This window comes from Echinops telfairi, unplaced genomic scaffold, assembly GCF_000313985.2.
Source record: "Echinops telfairi isolate 266 unplaced genomic scaffold, ASM31398v2 ScPeMD7_21;HRSCAF=78, whole genome shotgun sequence".
NCBI lineage: Eukaryota > Metazoa > Chordata > Mammalia > Afrosoricida > Tenrecidae > Echinops > Echinops telfairi.
Genome location: NW_022103918.1, coordinates 8,093,892 through 8,114,245, shown reverse-complemented (window position 1 = coordinate 8,114,245; position 20,354 = coordinate 8,093,892). Strand labels below are relative to the sequence as shown.

The following is a 20,354-nucleotide window of genomic DNA, read 5'->3' as shown; positions in this document are numbered from 1 at the left end:
ATGTTCCAGTATCAAAATATGGATTTTGTACAACATATATGTTGTACTCCTCAACATATATGTCACAGCATATATGTGACAGTGTATGTTCCTGTATCAAAATATGGATTTTGTACAACATATACAACACATATGTTGTACTCCTCAACATATATGTCACAACATATATGTGATAGTGTATGTTCCAGTACCAAAATATGGATTTTTTATATTTTAGAATTCAGAGGTATTGTGGACCAAAATAGTCAATCCTAAACTGGGTCTTGAAAAAGGACAATCATTTTTCTAATGAGAAAAAGCTTGAGAGAAGACAGAATAAGATACAGTATATCTAGGAGGCAATGACAACACACACCTGACACTCTATGTTATGTCCATTAGCCTCTGAATGGTTATTTTAAAGTCGTAAAGCATCTGGCAAACCAGCCTAAATGAACTAGTAAATATCAAATAGAGCATTCAAGTACCTCCCTTTTCTAACAGAAGTTTTATAATAACCTATCTCTGAGAAAAAGATTAAAGCTTGCTTCAAAATGTGAAAAATTGTGTTCTTTAAATGTACTTTTGCTCCAAATTTTTTTTCACAATTTTGGCAACAGTCGACAAGTTTGACACTGTGACTACATCTGAATTCCTTAGAGACAAATGGAACCGCCCATTGCTAAATAGTGGCTGTGGTGAGCAGGGCTTGTATATGTGCTATGAAGGAAAGACGGAACTTTCCCATGACCTACAGAGACTCTGAAAAATGACCACAGATGGTTTATACCAGAAAAGCTGGAAAAATTACATAAGGCCTGTGAAAAATCTTGGTTTGGAAAAAAAATAAGAGGAAACAAATAAACAAGAGGTCACCAGCAAACTCCAAAAGAAAGGAAATCTTTTTTAATCAGCCTCCCTAGGATGCTAACAGATGGACTGTTGAAATCACAACAGTCTGGATAGAAGATGAGAAGAGAGTCCGTCCCAAACCCTGGAGTTTTCTTATCCCATTGTTACACACTAGAGAGACTTATGGGAGCCTCCCCTATAAGTGTTTTGAGTGGGATAAAGGAATGACTTGTTCTTGCTGGACCTTTTTATGAAGAAGCAGTGCAGTTTTCCAGGGAGAGTCCTGACTGGATGGTTGGTGACCAGAACTCTCTAGATTCTCAGAGTTATCGAAGGGAAATTGCATGGTACACTTAGCTTTACAGGATTCTCCTTTTCATGATCAGAAATATGAAGACCGCATTTGAAAGCACAGTAATACGACTGAGCCTAAACAACATGGGAATATTGTTGCACTGTTCAGAATAGAAGACTAGATGATTTCATTAAAATGTCAATAGTGGGGGGGAAATAGGCAGTATGGGGTAATAATCGTTGGTGGGTAGGGTGTTGTACATTGATCATTGCAGTCAGTTCCCCCTTTCTGCCCCTACTACCCCTATCTTCCCCCTACCCTCATGGTATTGCTACTCCATTACTGCTCCTGAGGGGGTTATCTGTCCTGGATTCTGTGTGTGAAAAGCTCTATCTGTACCAATGTACATACTCCAGTCTAGCCGAATTTGTAAGGTAGAATAGGGATCATGATAGTTGGTGGGAGGCTGGCAGAAGAAGCATTCAAAGTACTAGAGGAATGTTGTGTGTTTCATCAGTTATACTACACCTTACCTGGCTAGTCCCTTCCTTGTGATCCTTCTCTGAGTGGATATTCAATTGTCTACAAATGTCTACAATTGTCTCCACTCTGACCCTCCTTGTTCACATCAATATGATTGTTTGTTTTGGATCTTCTGATGCCTGATACCTGATCCCTGCATTACCTGGTGATCATACAAGCTGGTGTGCTTCTTCCACGTGGGCTTTGTTGCTTCCCTGCTAGATGGCCGCTTGTTTACCTGTAAGCCTTTAACACCCCAGATGCTGTATTTTGTAATAGCCGTGCATCAGCTTTCTTCACCACATTTGTTATTCACCCATTTTGAAGAAGTTTTTAATAGGTTGTGTTAACAGCTCTTAATTTTAAAATTTTCTGGTCTCTCTTGAATCCTGACGTCAAGGTTGTAGGACATTTTTTCTTAGCACAGTATCCCAAATGCCTCGCAAAAGGTCTGACATCTAAAAAATGAATAATAAATATTTATCGAAATTTGAGCACTGAATTCCTTTTTCCATAAAATAGTGCCTGGCTTTCTCTCTTCCTCTCAATGTCTCACACACACATTTTTGCAGAAGAGAGTCCAGCAAAAAATTTCTACTTTTTCATTTTCCTTTCTTGGTCATTCATGAGGATAGTTGCTGCTCCTGGAATAAGGAAAATTGTAGAAATGTAGTGTGAATGTTTCGTTACAAATAGTTTGAGAATGGATTCAAATCGGTCCAATGAGCTCAATTAAGGAGTTCCTGTTTTCAGTCCAAGATTGTCACCTTTGATCACATTAAATTACTTCATTCCCCTCCATGCCCCACAAACCTGTCTGATTAGGCTTGTTTTGTTTGCCTTGTATTTTTCAGAGAGAGTAAGGAGCTATTAGGATGATATCTCAGATTGCCAAAGAAACATCAGATTCCCTGGCCAGTCTCTGATGTCTGCTTCTCTGAGTGTCGGGAAAATAAAAAGCATTGGTAGAATTCAAAACAAATTTTTTAATCATGGGAACAGGAACTACATATTTTAAAACAACTTTAACTACCTAGATGAATAACTGAGTAATTTAAAATATAGGAAATGGTGAAGATGGCAGAAAGTTCTATGTAATAAAACTTAAATTGCTCTTAAATTTTTGGCTGGCTATCTTAATTTGGTATTTTCTTTTGATAACAAAACCAATTATAATTAGACTATTCAATTTCCCTGAAACCATATAGACTAAATGACTTGGTTTAACATTCTACCTTTATTAAGTAAAAAATGGATGATGTAGCACACATAATTTTATTTGCCTCAACTGTAATTTCTTCATCTTTAACCGAAACACCTGGAGTACACAATTCATAAAGTATTTTAGTTTTAAAATACTATGACTTTTTTTTTTAATCAGGTTTACTGATCAGGTAGAGATTGGTGGACCATCTGAGACTATGATGGTTAGTCAATCTATAGGCCTAAAAATCTCTCTCTCTCTCTCTCACACACACACACACACACACACCTCCCCTGTGGTTCAATATTCAACAAAACAATAGAGATATCTATAACATGAAAATTAACACTAGAGAAGTACTACTCCTTAGAATAATCCACCACTGAAAATTGCAAAGGCAGCATTTGCTCCAGCACTAACTTCAGACTGCAGGAAAGGGTGGGTTAGAAGGAAGAATGAAAACAAGACGTGAAGGAAAGAAGTGGGATAAGTGATGTTATCTGGTTAGAACTGCAATCGATGATGTGAAACGAAATGTGTAGGATTATTGAATGGCAAGCTGATCTACTCTGTAAACCTTTACCCAATTCATAATTAAAAGTTAAAAATTGAATCTTGCAAGACTCAAATGGAAAAATTTACATTTATAAGATGAGTTATAAGCACTCATTTAATATTTTAGTTTGTTTATCTAATAATAATGATTGCCATTGATGGACCAAGGCCCTTTTCTGTGTATATGTAAACACTTTTTTTCACTTTTATTATTTTTAATCTCCCTATGGGATAAGCAGTATGATTATTATCTCAATTTTATAAATGAAAAGCAAAAGCACATTGATTGCAAAGCTAATGGTCAAATAATCTAGCTGAGATACAAACTCAGACAATTTGACTCTGGAATAATGAGTTTGCCGCTGGAATTATGCTAATGAAAATTTCAAATGGCTCATCCTTATTTAAATGGGGAATGACCCCCAACCCTCACGATCATCATGATTGTTAATGAGACCATTAGTGTAGAATGAATGGCATGACTTGCTAGCAATGCTTTCTTGGATAAAGAAAAGAATTCTGAAGCTTGAAGTTGATTTTCTCCCAGAGAATTGTGTACATGCTCTTAACTTCTCCCATTTTAAAAATATTTTCTTTCATTTTAAAATGATATTTAAATGTAAAAGAAATGTTGATATATCGATCTTTTATTGCTTGTGTCAATAGATGTAGATATAAATGTCTCAATTTTATGTGTTAATGTCTCAATGGATTAAAATCTGAGTATTGATTTCTTGAGGCTTAGTGGTTTAGTGCCATGACCAGGGCAATCCTAAAATAATAAATAGATGACAGAGAAAAATTGCGCACTTGGTAATTTAGGTATGCCCATTTGAGGCAGGACTCAGGGGCTACATTTTAAAATCAACAGTTTAAAATCACCAGTCTCTCCACAGGAGAAAGATGAGGCTTTCTACACCCGTGGATAATGAGAGTTTCAGAAACCTACAAGAGCAGTTCTACCCTGTCCTAGAGTCACTGTCAGTCAGAAATCTCAGTGACGCAGTTTGGTTCTTTTGGTTTGCTGAGAGCCCTGGTGGTCAAGTGGTTATGAGTTGGACTGCTAACGCAACATCAGCAGTTCAAACCTGCCAGCCTCTCTGAGGCAGAAAGATGAGGCTGTTTGTAAAGATGTAGTCTCAGGCGCCCATAGGAACAGTTCTACTCTGGGTTGCTATGAGTCAGAAATGACTCAGTGACAGATGGGTTTGGGGATTGGTAGGTATTATGTATGTGTGTATGTAAATGTGGGTTACTCAAGCAGTAGAAATCCTATAAAATGATTGCTCAATACCAGCAATTCTGGAAAGAAAATGATCATCAATAAAGGTTCAGGTTTGTGTACTTACTAAGACACATTCATAAAGTCTAGACTCGTCTTTCCAATACAGGATCAGAATCCTATAAGAATAGAATAGGTAGGATCTCTTTGGGAAAGCCCCACATAGATACTAAAGAGGGACCTAGTCGCTTTCATCATTTCCATTGTGTAAAGTGATTCAATTCACCTCTGTTGATGCTTGGAGGCTCTGACTCATAGGATGAGGGGAGCTTTACCTGGTCACAAGAAGGGTCATGTCTTAAATATGCCCCAAAAGAGGAGAGATATTTTCTACTGTGAAGAACATGGGATTGACACACAAGAAAATTTTGCACTGTAAGCTGAGTGAACAGTGCCGAGGCGATATCTGACATCTGGCTACACAAGAGAGGAGCATCCAACTCCTCCCCAGCCCAAAGTCTACTGCCATGAAGCAGAGTCATCCTTCTTTATCCAACTACTGTTCTTCCAAGGACTCTTTACTTTTTCGTTGGGTTCAATAGCTCCTTGCAATGGCCACACAGAATTCAGAGACAATACTCAGAATTAAGGGGGGTTGTAGGGAAGTTAACAGGTTACCACAAGTCAGGATCAGTGAACAGTAAGGATACATTGGAAACATCTCTCCTCAGCCAGTCTCTCTCTAGTTCTCAGCTTTTCAGCTATATGATCCGTTGGCCTCTGTCTCTGTGAGTCTTATCATCTGATCGTTTTATAATTTTATCTCATGGTCTCCTTACCTTGGCCTCTGATCTCAGCCTGGCGCCCTTGCTCTGTCCCATGGTCTCCATGCTACAGCCTCTAGTGCCTGTGGTCTTGGCTTCTGCCACTTCAGACAGAGATCTCAAACATGCTCTTCTCAGGGTGGCTTTTCTTCCTTGATGGTCCTGGAATTTACCTCTCTTGCTGCTTCTGAAGAATCTCTCTTATATGGAAGTGTGGTTTCCACCCTTAAGTAGACTATGCCCTGCAAGGAAACGAAGGGTAGTGACTTAGTACATAAACTCTGAAAACTCCCTCCAAATGGGATCATAACCACAGACATAGATTTTAGAGTAGTGCATCTCAAAATGAACTATGGCCATTAAGTAATTGGCTACATCTCATAAGTCATCTCATAAACCATAGCCATATTGCTCAACATGGTACATAGATAGAATCCCAATGAGAGGAACTAAAAGAAAAAAGAAAAGTTAGCAATACTGACTCTAAATAAATAAGCAAGTGGAACAAAACAGGGGAGTGCTGGTGGGTTATGCACTGAACTGCAATCCAAGAGGTCAGCAGTTTGAAACCCCCAGTGGCTCTAAAGGAAAAAAGATGGACCTTTCTACTCCAGTAAATGGTTACAGTGTCAGAAACTCCAGGGACAGCTCTACTCTGTCCTATGATGATGCTGTGAGTCAGCATGGATTCAATGGCCATGAAGGGTTGTTTGGGAACAAAAGAGTAAGAAGCACAGAGATCAGGTATATTAGGTCCTTGAATTGTGATAAAATTGGATTGCATATCAGAGAAGAAAGTGTAGCTATTCAATAAATGACTCAAGGGAAATACATTTGGATTATTATTATTCATGGTAACCAAAGGACTTAGAAAAGTCCAAACAATTTTGTAAAAGAAGAACAAAGGAAAGTACACTGCCTGACTTCCAGATTTATATAACATTAATGTCATTGGCAGAGCATTTGCTGAAGTAACATCAAGATAGACAAATAGATTGATGAGCAGACAGTGGTCTCAGAGGCAGACACACACGCACGTGGTCAATGGATTTTGGACAAAGTTACAAAGGCAACTTCGTGAAGAAATGACCATCTTGTTTCAATAAGTGATGTTGGAATAATTTACTGCCCATATGAAAACAGAAAAACGATTACTTTATATGTCTCATCAAATGTAAAAATGAATTCAAAATGTATCATAGACTTCAGTGCAAAACCTAAAATTATAAAAATTTTTGAAACAATGTGATAAAACCTTTTTGATTTTGGGTTAGGCAAAACTTTATTAGATCTAATAATGAATGCAAAATGCATAAAAAAACAAATTAATAGATTGCATTTCAGTAGATTAAAATGTTCACATTTTTTAAAGATCCTATTAATAGAGTAAAAAGACAAGTCATAAGTATAAGAAAATATTTTCAAACCACAAAAAACTCTCAAAACTTAATAATAAGAATGCAAATAATTGTATTAAAATACGGGTTAATATTTGAATAGGAACTTAATGAAATAAGATATACAGTTTTCACATAACCCCATGGACATATAGTCTTCATCAACAGGGAAACAGAAATTAAAACTACATTAGGATACCACAACACACCTCTTAAAATGTCCAGATTTTAAAAACTAACCATGGCAGATATGGATAAGACTGTAGACCAACTAGAACTCATGCACTATTGCTAAGAATGTAAAGTAGAACAAATAATTTGGGGGTGGGGGGGATTTTTGACGGTTTCTTGAAAACACAAACATATATCAACCATGTGATCCAAGCAATCCACCTCTCGGTTTTTGTCTGACAAAAGTGAAAGCATATGACCATACAAAAAAATATGCATGACTGTTCAAAGCATCTCTATTTGTCACGACTAAAGCTGGTAGCAATCCAAATAGCCAGCGACCACTGAGAGGATAGTAAAGCTGTATAGCGAAATACTACTCAGCAATAAAAAAGTATGAAGCAGCGGTATACACAAGAGCATAGATGAATCTGAAAGTCATTATGCTAAGGGACAGAAGTCAACCAAAATGCATTCTGTTTATATCAAAGTCTAAAACTGCAAACTAATCTACATCAACAGAAAGCAGATCGGTGCATTCATGGGAATGGAAGAGAGTGAGATAGGCTGGGAGAGATCTGTAACAAAAGGGCCCATGGAAACGTAGGAGTAATGAGCATGTTCACGATCGTGGTTTTGTTTATGACTTCCTGTTTATGGGCATATACCAAGACATTGTTCAAGGAGGGAAACAGCAATGTACTAATAGAAAGCACATTTCCTATTGCTGTGTAACAAACTATCACTGCTGCAGTGACCTAAAACGACACACCTTGATTATTACACCATACCCATAGGTCAGATGTCCAAGCATTTGGTCCTCTGTTATGGTCTCTGCTGGTGGGAATCAGATATTGTCAGGGCTGTGCTCTCATCTAAGGCTGGGGTTCTCTTTTAAGTTCATACAGGTGGTTGGAAAAATTCAGGGCCTGGAGTCTGTAGAACTTAGAACCCTGTTTTCTTGCATGCTATCAGCCAGGAGTTTTTCACGGCTCCTAGAAACCGCCCTTGGGCTCTACTAAGGTGGCCTTCTCACAACATGGAAACACAGTTTATCAAAGTCAGCAGGATAATCTAATCTGCTCTACCAGTAGAGAGTCTTAAACATGATTACCTAATCATGGGGGTGATCACCTCATCATATGAATGGGTATCCCCAGAAAAGAGAATTTATTTTTCAAAGTTTAGTATTTAAATTTTTTTTTACAAAACAACCTTATCACCTTCAAAGTACTCTCCATTACAATTAATACATTTGTCAAATCTGCAATTCCATTCTTGGAAACATTTTTCAAACTCATCAGTTTGGATAACAGAGAGTACCTCCCTCAATTTTTATTGTTTACCTCTTCTGCGTTGTCAAATTTCTGTTCTTTCATGTCCCTCTTCATTCATGGAAACAAAAAGAAGGCGCATGGAAAGAGGTCAGGTGAGTAAGGTGTGTGGGGGAAGAGAGGCATGCTTTTTTTTGCCAAAAACTGTCACATTGACATGATTGTGTAAGTAGGTGATTGTTGTGGTGGCAAAACCTGTCCCCCATCTGCCACATATCTGGCCATTTATGTCACACACTGTTACACAATCTTTTCAGAACCTCTAAATAGAAATCTTGATTCCACAGTCTTACCTAGCGGAATGAACTCCAAATGCACTGCGAGTCAACATTTTCATCCATTACGGAAGTTGATGGACATCCAGAATGAGGTTTGTCATCAATCGACATTTTACCTTTTTAGGAAACAAGAAAACCACTCATACACTTGAGTTTTTTCCCATAGTGCTGTCCTTGTAAGCTGTGTTCAACATCACTAGTTTCTGCAGCATTTTTACTGAGCAAAAAAAAAAAAAAAAAAAAAATCACAACTTCATGCTGTTCTCTTAAATCAGCCATCACCAAAAAATTAGGTTAGAGCGAAACTGCTTTTACAAAAAAAAAATTCACTGTGACCAGAGAGAACCTTCCCCGGTGATGCCACTGGGTGCACTAACTCATAGAGAGTTGTTCCACTCTCCTAGAGGAAAAAATGCATACTACAAAAGCTCCACCCAGCAGAGATTTTTTTTTTTTTCATTTTTGGAGTGGGTATCCCCTGGTATTCATATATCACACTTATATTCAAGGGGTGGGATTATACAAAGTGTGTATACTAGGGTTGGAAACCATGTAGACTGTCATAGAATTCTGCCTACAGAATTCTGTCATAGAATTCTGCCTACAATACCTTTTAAATATGTGCAGCCTATTTTATGTAAATAAAAATATTAACATAAAAAATAATCAAATAGCATAAGGAAAAATAAAGTTTTATTGCACTTAGACTTTTTGAAAGCAAGAAGGTGGGAGTGGGAGAAGGTGGGGGTAAAGTAACATTTAAGAAACTAAAAGAGGAAAAAAATAATCTATAATTTATCAAGGGCTCGTGAGGGCAGGTGGGGGGTGGAGGGTGAAGAAATGGGGGCTGATATCAGGGGCCTAAGGGGGAAGAGAATGCTTTGAAAATGATGATGGCGGCCTATGTACAAATGTGCTTGACACATTGGAAGAATGTGTGGATTGTGGTAAGATATGTAAGAGCCCCCAATAAAAGTATTTTTTTAAAAAAAGAGACTAAAAGAAAGAAAATGGAGCCATGTTTTTGAGTTGATCAAGTATAAAAAAATCACACCCAATATGGTCCAGTGGGTTCCCACGCGTCACAGTCTGATGCATATCATGCAAGAGCTTCTTCTTAGGGTTTCCAAGACAGGAAGCAGACTTTTTCCCATGGAGCTGTGGGTCAGCAGCCGAGTGTGTAATCACTGTACCACCAGGACATCATCAAGAATAAAGGACAAAGACAAATTGGTACTGATGTGCAAAATTCAAAGAATATGATTGTTAAATTTTCTTGAAGAATCTCGTAAAGAATTCATTTTTGACAACCAAAATGCATAGAGATGGATCAGCATAAAGACAGATGAAGTGAGCGAAGCACGTAGTGATGGGTAGAACTGGGACTAAGGGAGGATTAAAGGAAGAAAGTATGGTATTGATCTGCATTCATTGGCATTAACACCCTTATTTTATGGAGGAGGAGGGGGAAAACATGTCTACACTCACCTGTGTAAATTGGTTTGCAAGACTATGCAGGTATACACATAAAGCCTGAACTGATCAGTTCCAATGCTGCTCTTCTTCCCATTGTATCTGACTAATAAAAGCTCCGTTCCCAAGTCTGCAGCCATATTCTGGGGATCCAAAGGAGCTCTGAAAGTTACGCTTCTCTGCTGCAGCTAAAATAAGATCAACAAATCACTCTAAGCTATTGAAAAATGGGCCAGATAAAACTCATTAAAAAAATACAATAAACAGCACAAACCATCTATTTCAAGCTATTTCCCTCCCGTCTCTTGGATCTTTGTGTGGTTGGTTTAAAAACAGCTTCATCAAGCCAAATTTTAAAAAGAATGTCCAAGCAATTTTTGTTCAGTGACGATTACAGATTTTTTCAATCATTAGAAGTTTTCCATAGCTATTTTTACGAAGAAGAAAAAAAAGTTAAAACAAAAGATTTTGCCTCACTGCCTGCATTCTCCGACAAAAGAAATGATTCTTGGGAAATAGAAGAAGAAAATGTCTCAAAAAGAAAACATGCCACATAAAAGCAAATGCAAAATGAATAAAGAAATAAAGAAGGTGATGATTCAGTGAAAAGCGATGGGGTCGCTCGTGATGTGTAAGGCCCACTTCACCTTCAGATAATCTCACTCCCTACCCTTGGGATCACACACGATGTGACAATGACTGCGTATGACATGTGATCTTTAGAATCACATGTGCACGAACGGAACCATGAAATGAAAACACCTTTGTCTCCTTCTCACTCTCTCTAGGTATATAAAAGACACTTGTCAGTAGCAACTGGTATTTTGTTGTTGGGGAGCTCTAAACGTACCTTTAAACCAGTGCCATTTATTTTATGTAAACAAACAAAAAGTATATAAAAACGTCACATGGAAAATATTACAGCCATTATTTTGAAAGCAATACTACACAGAGAGTTTTATCACACATCTCTTTATATTGTGTTCTGTGCCAACTCAAGGTCATCTTTAAATCAGCAACTCTCGGACATTTTGAAGATAGAATGGGAGGTTGGTGACCTTATAAAAAGTAGAGAGACCTCTATTCTCCTTTAAAATTACTTATTCGCTTTAATATTTTTTGGAAGTAAATAAGGATATTACACAAGTTCTTTTGTGCCCCAAGCCAAAAAAAAGGGAGGGGGGGGTGACTGTACTGGAAGAAATTTCAGGCACCAACTTCTCTCGTTTTCAGATGGGAGGTCGTGGTCAGTGATGTTGGAACATGAGAGCCTGTCGTCTTGACTATAAAGCCAGTCATCCTTCCTCAGGGATGTCGGAACTAATAACTGACCCCAACTGTGTGAGACGACGGCTTGCAATAGAAACTCAGTGGTAGTGCAAACAGTGAAACCTCCAAAGAGGAAACACGTCATGAAACAGGTACCATCTGCATTAAGCTCTGCCGCTCCACCTGTTCAGTATACTTTAAAACGACTTATAAAAGAAGTCAATGTAAAATAATTGAAGGTCATTGTTGTAGGTAGCCTTTCTTATGTACTAGAAGCTTTAATTAAATGTGGACATTCCACTGCCAATATTTCCTGTTTGCCTCAATGTACTTTTATTTATTTATTTATTTATTTATTTATTCATTCATTCATTCATTTTTTTTGCACTGGGGAGCTCTAATTAGCATGCTGACTTCTAGGGAAGAGAGTGGGAATTTTTGACTGTCACGTCTAACATTTGGTCATTTCTGGAATAACATTTAGCCCAGGAATGCTGTGGTGATAGAGCTGATGACAGTGAGATGGGTGGGTTTTTACCGCCATCTGATGGCTAACATGCAAACGCGCAGGTCAGACACATCCTGAGAGTTCAAAATAGAACTGCTGTATTTGTTTGGCAAATGCAGTGTTTTTATAAAATGTCAAGAAAATATTTATTCCAAAACACTTACCTGATCTTGTATGTAGCTTATTTTACCCAGAGCAGCTAGGATTTGAGTGGTTCTAATTTGCACTTGGTGTTCCCTGGGTTCCTGGTAGACAGACCCTCCATCATAAAGGTTTAGTTATCTATCATGGCATCATTTTCACTTAGCAGGGGGACTCTGCCCGCAGATGCTTACTCTGTAAGGACCACAGATTGAAAGATATTCTATGTGTTGAGTTGGCATTCAGAGGACACCTCATTAAGTGTTTACAACAATCAGTTCCTGAAAGCCATTTCCTGAGACTCCGTCAACAGTTACATGGAGCAAAATTCAGGACAGAAAAATCAAAGACAAACCATCACTTTATTTTGACTGTAGATTTGAAAGCTATGTAGACCCAAAATTATGGTTATGACTGTGTAAGAGAAATTCTGTGTTCATTCTCATAACGTGTAAGTTTCTCATACGATACCCAAATTTCTATTATATCATAAACCACGTGCTCTCCCATTAAATAGCTAGCACATTCTCTGTACAGAAAACAAAATTTTCTTACATCATATACATATGAGGGAGTACCCCACAAAAAAAACAATGAATTTTTCAAAGCTATGTATTTTAATTGTTTTATAAAACAATGTTAGCTCTTTCAAAGTACTCTCCATTATACTTAATACATTTGTTAAATTTGCAATTCCATTCTTGGAAACATTTTTCAAACTCATCTGTTTGGATGGCTGACAGCACCCTCCTCATTTTTCTTCACCTCTTCTACTTCATCAAATTACTGTCCTTTCATGCCCCTCTTCATTCACGGAAACAAAAAGAAGTCATACAGAGTGAGGTCAGGTGAGTAAGGTGCTTGGGGCAAGAGAGACATGCTGTTTTTTGCCAAAACTGGTGCACTCAGATGGCTGCATGAGCAGGTGCATTGTTGTGATGGCAAAACCAGTCCCCCTGTCTGCCAAAAATCAGGCGTTTTGTGTTGCACACTGTTACACAATTTTTTCAGAACCTCTAAATAGAAAGCTTGATTAACAGTCTGACCTGGTGGAATGACCTTCAAATTTTCATCCATTCAGGAAGTTGATGGACATCCAGAACGAGTTTGTCATCAATCAACAATCGACCTTTTTAGAAACAAGAAAATCACTCGTACACTTCAGTTTTTCCCATAGCACTGTCCTTGTAAGTTGTGTTCAACATCACAACAGTTTCTGCAGCATTTTTCCTGAGCAGGAAACAAAATGGCACAGCTTCATTGTGTTCTCTTAAATCGGCCATCACTAAAAAGCAGGTTCACATGAAACTGCTTTTGCAAAAAAATCACTGTGACCAGAGAACCTTCCCAGGCAACACCACTGGGTGCACTAACTCAGAGCAGGTTGGTGGATGTACACCTAAAGGGGAAAATGCATACTACAAAAGCTCCACCCAGTGGAGCTTTTTCCATTTTATTTGGGGTGGTGGGGGGTACCCCCTTGCATATGGAGAGACCAGTCCCTGGATAAGAATATTGTGCTTGGTAAAGCAGAGGGGAAGACTCTCACTGAGATGGACTGACACAGTGGCTCCAACAATGATCTCAAGCCTTGGAACAATTGTGGGGATGACGCAGGACTGAGCAGTATGTCATTCTGTTGTGCTCAGGGTTGCTATGGGTAGGAACTGAATGCACCTAATGACAACAACATCTGTATAGTTTTTTTTCTTCATGTATAATGTCACTCCACAACTCATCTGGTCTTTAATCATTAGTGATCAGTGTGCCAAATCCATTCTTGAAATGGTCCCTAAATCCAGGTGGTATATACTTAAGGTCATAATTTTGGCTCTTTCAGTCTTGTGTTAAATTTTTTGAGATCACCTTGAGCTTCCATATGAGTAATTAATGGCCTATTATGCAGTAACCTTCTGGCCTTGTTCTGATTGATGATCATGATTTCATCATCTCTTTCCACAGATATAATTGATTTGATTCCTGTGTATTACAGCTAGTCAGGTCTACATGTATAATTGCTGTTTATATTGTTGGGGGAAAAATAGTATTTGCAATGAAAAGTCATTGGTCTTACAAAATGCTACCATGTAATCTCAGTCATGTTGCAATCACTATGATCAACTTTCTCAACTGCTAATGCTTCTTTATTTCCAACTTTTGCATTCCAATCTCCAGTGATTCCAATGCGCTGTGATTGCATGTTTGATCTATTTTAGATACAGAAACTGGTAAAAAAACAAACAAAAAACATTTAGTTTCTATTATGGTAGGCTGGCTACAAACCTTAATGCATGAATTGCTGACTTGTGCAGCTTAAACTCTCATGTCACTGACATTATTTACACATATCATGGGAGTCTGTGATAGAGCAAAACTCCCAAAGTATTCATTCACAGCAGCAGCGCCATGCCTCCCAGATTAATATATGTCATAATAAGGCAAAGAGAGTATTAAAATATTATATACATGATGGTATTGGACCACCATTCATTGGGCACCCTCAGGACTAGAGATTCGCACCAAAGTCCAATGATCACTAGTACTATAACCTTGGAATGGCAGTCATCTAGTTCTGAAATATTAGGCGAGTTCAGCCTTAAGACCAAGGGCTACTGGGGCATTTAAGGTAAAGCCCCATCCACTAAGTGGGGTTTCCAGATCAACTCTTTCTGGTGTGGCCTAAGGAGGAGGATGTGTAACTTGAAAGAGACTAAGGTCCCAATAGTATATAGGACATGGCCTGGATCAAGGGCTGGACAGCAGCTAGATCAAAAGTGCCCCATTAGGAATACCTTACCAGGCATATTCTTCCCTGGGGTTCTATAAAGATTGTTAGGTATCCTTTTCTCAACAGTGTTCTAAATTCTACACCACTGTCTAAATTGATGACACTATGAATTAGAATTACCTTATGCCAAGGAGGGTGAACTATAATGTTCTCTGACATAAAATGATAATGATGTCTCTAAAGTGAACCAGAGAATATACAACTCATAGATATATGAATGGATTTAGGGCACACACTTATTGTAGCCACAATCTGAGAACAATTAATTCTTATTACATGGCCCTGCTTGAGATCACTGAAGATATGGGTGCTGTAGCAAAGTGTAGCAAATAAACTAGATGGTGCCTGGCTATTAAAAGGTTATCTTCAGATAAGCAGCCATCTGAGTGAAGCCAAGTCAACTGAGCCCACACAGAAGAAGCACACTGGCCTGTATGACCCAAGGATTATGGATGATAAAATCCAAATATGAAGGAGGGAATGGCATCAGAGATAAAATTGTTAACAACCAGTCTTCAGAAAGCTATGGATGACAGTGAGAGCCCAAAGTCCATTTGCAAGGTCAATGTATGGATTAAGCCACCAATGAATTCCTTCTGACCACAAGTCAAGGATATAAATAGCCTTACAGAGGGACCTTGTGAATAAATGTTACTGGATGTTTTGCTGTTACTGTATGTTATTGGATGTTGTGTTAGTTTGGGTACTTTAGAAAGACAAATCCACAGAAACTCATTTATAAGAGAGAGTTTTATAAAAAGGTTAAGTGCACATCAAGAAAACACCCCAGCCCAGTGCTGCCCAAGCTCACAAGTCCAACATTAACAAGTCCAACACCAATCCACAAAGTCCTCCTCCATCTCACAAAACACATGCAATGATGCCGACTGCAGGAGAAAAGCCGAATCAGTGAACGTGTAAGCATCTCAGCGCTGGCAGGGGTCTTCACACGGCTGCTCCAGTACCCAGGGCTGCATCGGGGTAGGTCCATGTGGCTTCTTCTCAGGGATGTCTTGCAGGAAGTGAGCCTTGCCAGCTGAAGCAGGGAACTGGCTAAGGCAGCTGCACCCTGGTCCAACCATCAGAAAGCAAGAGACCCGAGAACTAGAAAGGTGAGGTTCACTGAGCCATGTATCCCTCCGCCCTTCAATTAACCCCACATGTGTTTATCGGCCAGGTTGACACAATAAACTTTAACTAACTCAGATGTTTATCACCAACTCCCATGGTTTGTGTAAATAGTATTGAGTCACTTAGGAGTTTAATTATGATATGTGAAATATATTCCTCCAAAAGCAGTTATGGTGTGTTGGCAAATAATATTGACTATACCATTCACTGCCAGAAAAACAAACAAATCTGTCTTGGAAAAAGTACACCCGGAATGCCCCTTGGACTCCATCGCACGTACTGTGAACATGTTACCAGGAGTGATCAGTCCTTGGAGAAGGACATCATGCTTGATGAATAAAGGGCCCCTGACAGAGAGGAAACCCCTCAGTGAGATGAATATGCAGTGGCTGCAAAGCTATCGTTGTAATAACTTTGAGGATAGTGCAGAACCAGGCAGCGCTTCATTCTGTTCTGCTTAGAGCTACTATGAGTCAGAACTGATTGCCCTGCACCAAGCAACAACACACGTGTCCAATTTAGATTATTAGGCCATCTAATCTTCACGCTTTCTCTTTTTCTACCTAGGTTGACTATCATATTCTCTTCAACTACTCAGGACCCTGCCAAATTTAAATACTTAATGAATACTCACTACTTTGAAAAGATGATCCACATGTGAAAAGAGGTAAGCTAACGTCATGACTATTACATGGTACTCCCACAAGAAAGGTTATAGTTTTTATTATTTCTTTCCCTTATACACTCATTGTCGATTAAGTGACCATTTTCAATGATACAGTCATGCTTTGCTAAAAAGGAAAAGAGCTCTTATGTATCTTCAGACTAGAATGAGAGATGGCTCTCTGAGAGTGGTACCTGTACAATAAGAAGACAAGTACCTTTGTAGGGGCTAAAGAGTCCCGTAAGATATGGATGGAGTATAGTTTGGTGTTAGAAAGCATATGACACTATACTTCTGGGATGTATAGTCTGCTAGTGACCACAGAGAAATTTCTAGATATAAAAATAGCAACTCTGGCACTCTAGAGGCCTACCAATGATTGCTTCATTCCTGTCCATCCTTAGTGAGTCCCAATAACTAATTCAATTCCCATTGACCTTGGCTTCTCTTATGACTTGTTCCTAGCATAAATTATGGTGAAGTGAAATTAATTACTTCTGGCACCTCTATCTATTTTACTATAACTCCCATCAAATTATGGGATGGGGTCATGCAAATCAGGTAAGGTGTAGAGGACTCGTACTCAGGGATTGGCCAGTTTTACCACCCCCCTCCGCTATAAGAATCTTAGAAGCAGGAAGAGAGAATTCCAGGGATCATCAAAGAAGAAGGAGCACCAGAGGAACATAGGTGAAATCTTTGCCTAATGTGGCCGAGGCAGCAAAGGACACGTCACACCTAGAGATTGAAGCCAGGAGGCCATGCGACAAGCAGAAGGAGCAGTGTGGGCTCAGAACAAATTCTGCTCTTGTATTCAGGGACAGCCATAGTTATCTGACCAGAAATAAACCAAAATCACTACCATCAAGTTCATTCCTACCCATAGCAACCCCATACATCAGGGAAGAACTACCTCTGTGGCTTTCTGAGCCTGGAACTCTTGACAGGAGTAGAAACCCTCGTCTTTCCCCTGCGGAGCACCTGGTGGGTTTTGAACTGCTCACCTTGCAGTTAGCAGCCGAACACATAACCACTACACCTCCAGGGCTCCGAGAAAGTAGATGGAATAAGAAGAGGGCACATTGCAGCAAGAAGGTAGATGAGCGTGGATAGCTTTATAGTTTTGCCCTAGCTCCACATTCCTTGGCAAGAACTGCTAAATCCCAAACCAAGAATAGCTCCACATGTGATCTGTGACTGAGTGGGAAGGAGGGTGCACCTGGCATCGCGAACAGAGAGCATTCCCAGAGACATGATGAGCAAGGAGCCAGTACTTTTCCCGCTATGACTGGGGCAAAGAACCTTGCAGAGAAGACATCTGGACCTAAAAATATCAATGGTGACCAATATTTTGCTGCTTCTAGGGAGTCACTCGGCTGATAACATCAAATAGTATTATTCCCTTTTCATCTTTTTTATTAAGAAATAAACATAAATGTCATTCGAACAGTCAGCTTGCCAAGCCCAGTGCAAGACAACAGGGAATGAGATGTTGAATAAAACTGACATTGTCCTGAGGTCAAAGTCCTCTCCTCCATCCAGCGATCAGGTGATGGTCCAGAGATACTCCCTCGGAAGCCAAGTCACACAAGAGTCTCTCCTAGGCTCTCTGAGTTTCTTCACCACACAATTCCTCCCCGTCCACCCCCAGAGGACTACGTGGTGAAGACGGCAGAGTCTGTAGACTAGTGTGCAGGAGCAATGCCTTGACCACAGCTCTTTATGCCACAGAATTGGTGCTATATGGTAATGGAAGAAAAAAGGATTTTAAAATAAACAATTCGAAGATTTACTTCTTCAAACCAAACAACTAAATAAAGTTGCCTTCATGTACTGTATCATCACTACAGTGGTCCCTTTAGCTCAAAGACAGTCACGTCATTGTTTCTTTCTCTCTTGTCTGGTTTGGAAGAAAATGTGATTATAAGAAAAATGAGAGGCTTGAGAAACAAATTGTCTGCTTGATTCTACACATATAAATGCCTACAGGTCAGTAACTTGACATTTACAAATGGAATTCTTTTTTTCTGTGCACCACTAGCAACAAAATGAAAGAAACTTGGAATCGCTCAAATGTAAAAAGTAAAGGCATAACTTCCCGATGTCATGAAGTGACTACATGATGACTATTATATCAACCTTTGTACAAACGCTTACTCTTCCTGGGCTCACATTTCATCTTCCAGCACCACAGGCAAGGGCTAGAATCACTGTGCTGGGGGAAGCAAAAACACCGCTTTCATTTCAACCTTAAATCAACTTTATATAATACCTTGCTTTCAGAATATTCCAACAATTCTGAAGTATAAATAACTAGTGCATCAGAGAGAAAAGGTTCAATAAGAATATTTATCTCCGAGTTAAATTGAGAGTGCACTGCTTTGTTTTTCTACGCATGGACTTTAAATCCTGTTGTTCCTGCTTCCTCCTTCTCTGGAGCACCGCACATTGATCAGGATTCACTGTGTTCTAGATGTGTTTACACTCTGAACACACACCACTAATTGACTAAAGACGGATCGTGCCTACTAGTTCCTGTCTCTCCTCATGCTGCAAAGTCACTCTGTGTTTCTACAATTACACAAAGGAGAAAATGATTGAAATTTAAATATTAAAACAGCACAATCAACACAGGGCTATGGATAAAATGGGAAGTCTGTAAAAAAAAACCAATATTATATGCTTATCTTTCCATGTTTACATTTTAGCAACCCCTCATAGGTTATATTTATCACTGGGAAGATTTAAAACCAGATCAAACTTTTTGCAATTTACAGAGAGTGTCTCCTGATACGATCTAATTTAGTTTCCCAACTCTGAGGCACGAGCTATTTTTAAGCCCATTTTACAGTTGAAAAGTCTCTGGACTCCAAAAATGCCTACAAGTGTAACGGCAGAAAGAAGATTCTTCTAGATAAACAAAAAACCAATAAAAACTAAATATATTTTGTTCATTATAAGAAGAACATCTTCAGGAGCAGTCACTTCAGACTGTCTTTGGTTTTGAATTCCAAATTGTTCACTTTTGCTTCTCACCACCGCTCTGTGTATCTCTCCCTCGGATTGTTCGCTCATGAATGCAAGGCACACCTGTCTCAAGACCGATGCGTTTGCTGAACAGTTTGTAAGCGTTTCTGAAGCTCGTCTTCAATACTCATGCCGTTTCTTCCACTGGTGAGATACCCATGTTTATAATCTTCTTCAAGGTGATCAATATTGACATGTGTATTTTCTTTTTTAATGTGTATAGATAAATGACACGAATTCTAAGAATCTTCTTGGAATTACGCGCACACACACATATACACACACACACCATACACACATATGGTTTTATAAATATATACTCTCAATATTGGTACTGAAGAGTTTATCTGTCTTGAATTTCCTGTGTTTCCAGCTCTTATCTCTACCCATGTACATGTGCTAGTATAGCCAGATTTGTAATGTAGAATTAGGGTCATGATAGTGGGGGAAGGAAGCATTAAAGAACCAGAGGAAAGCTGTATGTTTCATCGGTGCTATACTGCACCTTGACTGGCCCGTCTTCTCCCCACGTTCCTTCTATAACAGGATGTCCAATTGCCAATAGAATGGCATTGGGCTTCCACTCTGCACTCCCCCACTCATTCACATTATAATTTTTTGCTCTGGGTCTTTGATGCCTGATACCTGATCCCACTGACACCTCATGATCACACAGGCTGATGTGCTTCTTCCATGTGGGTTTTGTTGCTTCTCAGCTTG

At 39.0% G+C, this 20,354-nt stretch overlaps 1 pseudogene; it reads right to left on the bottom strand.

The window, feature by feature from the left end:
* The window catches only part of LOC101659469, a 58,383-nt pseudogene that overhangs the window by 32,380 nt on the left and 5,649 nt on the right, over positions 1-20,354 (bottom strand).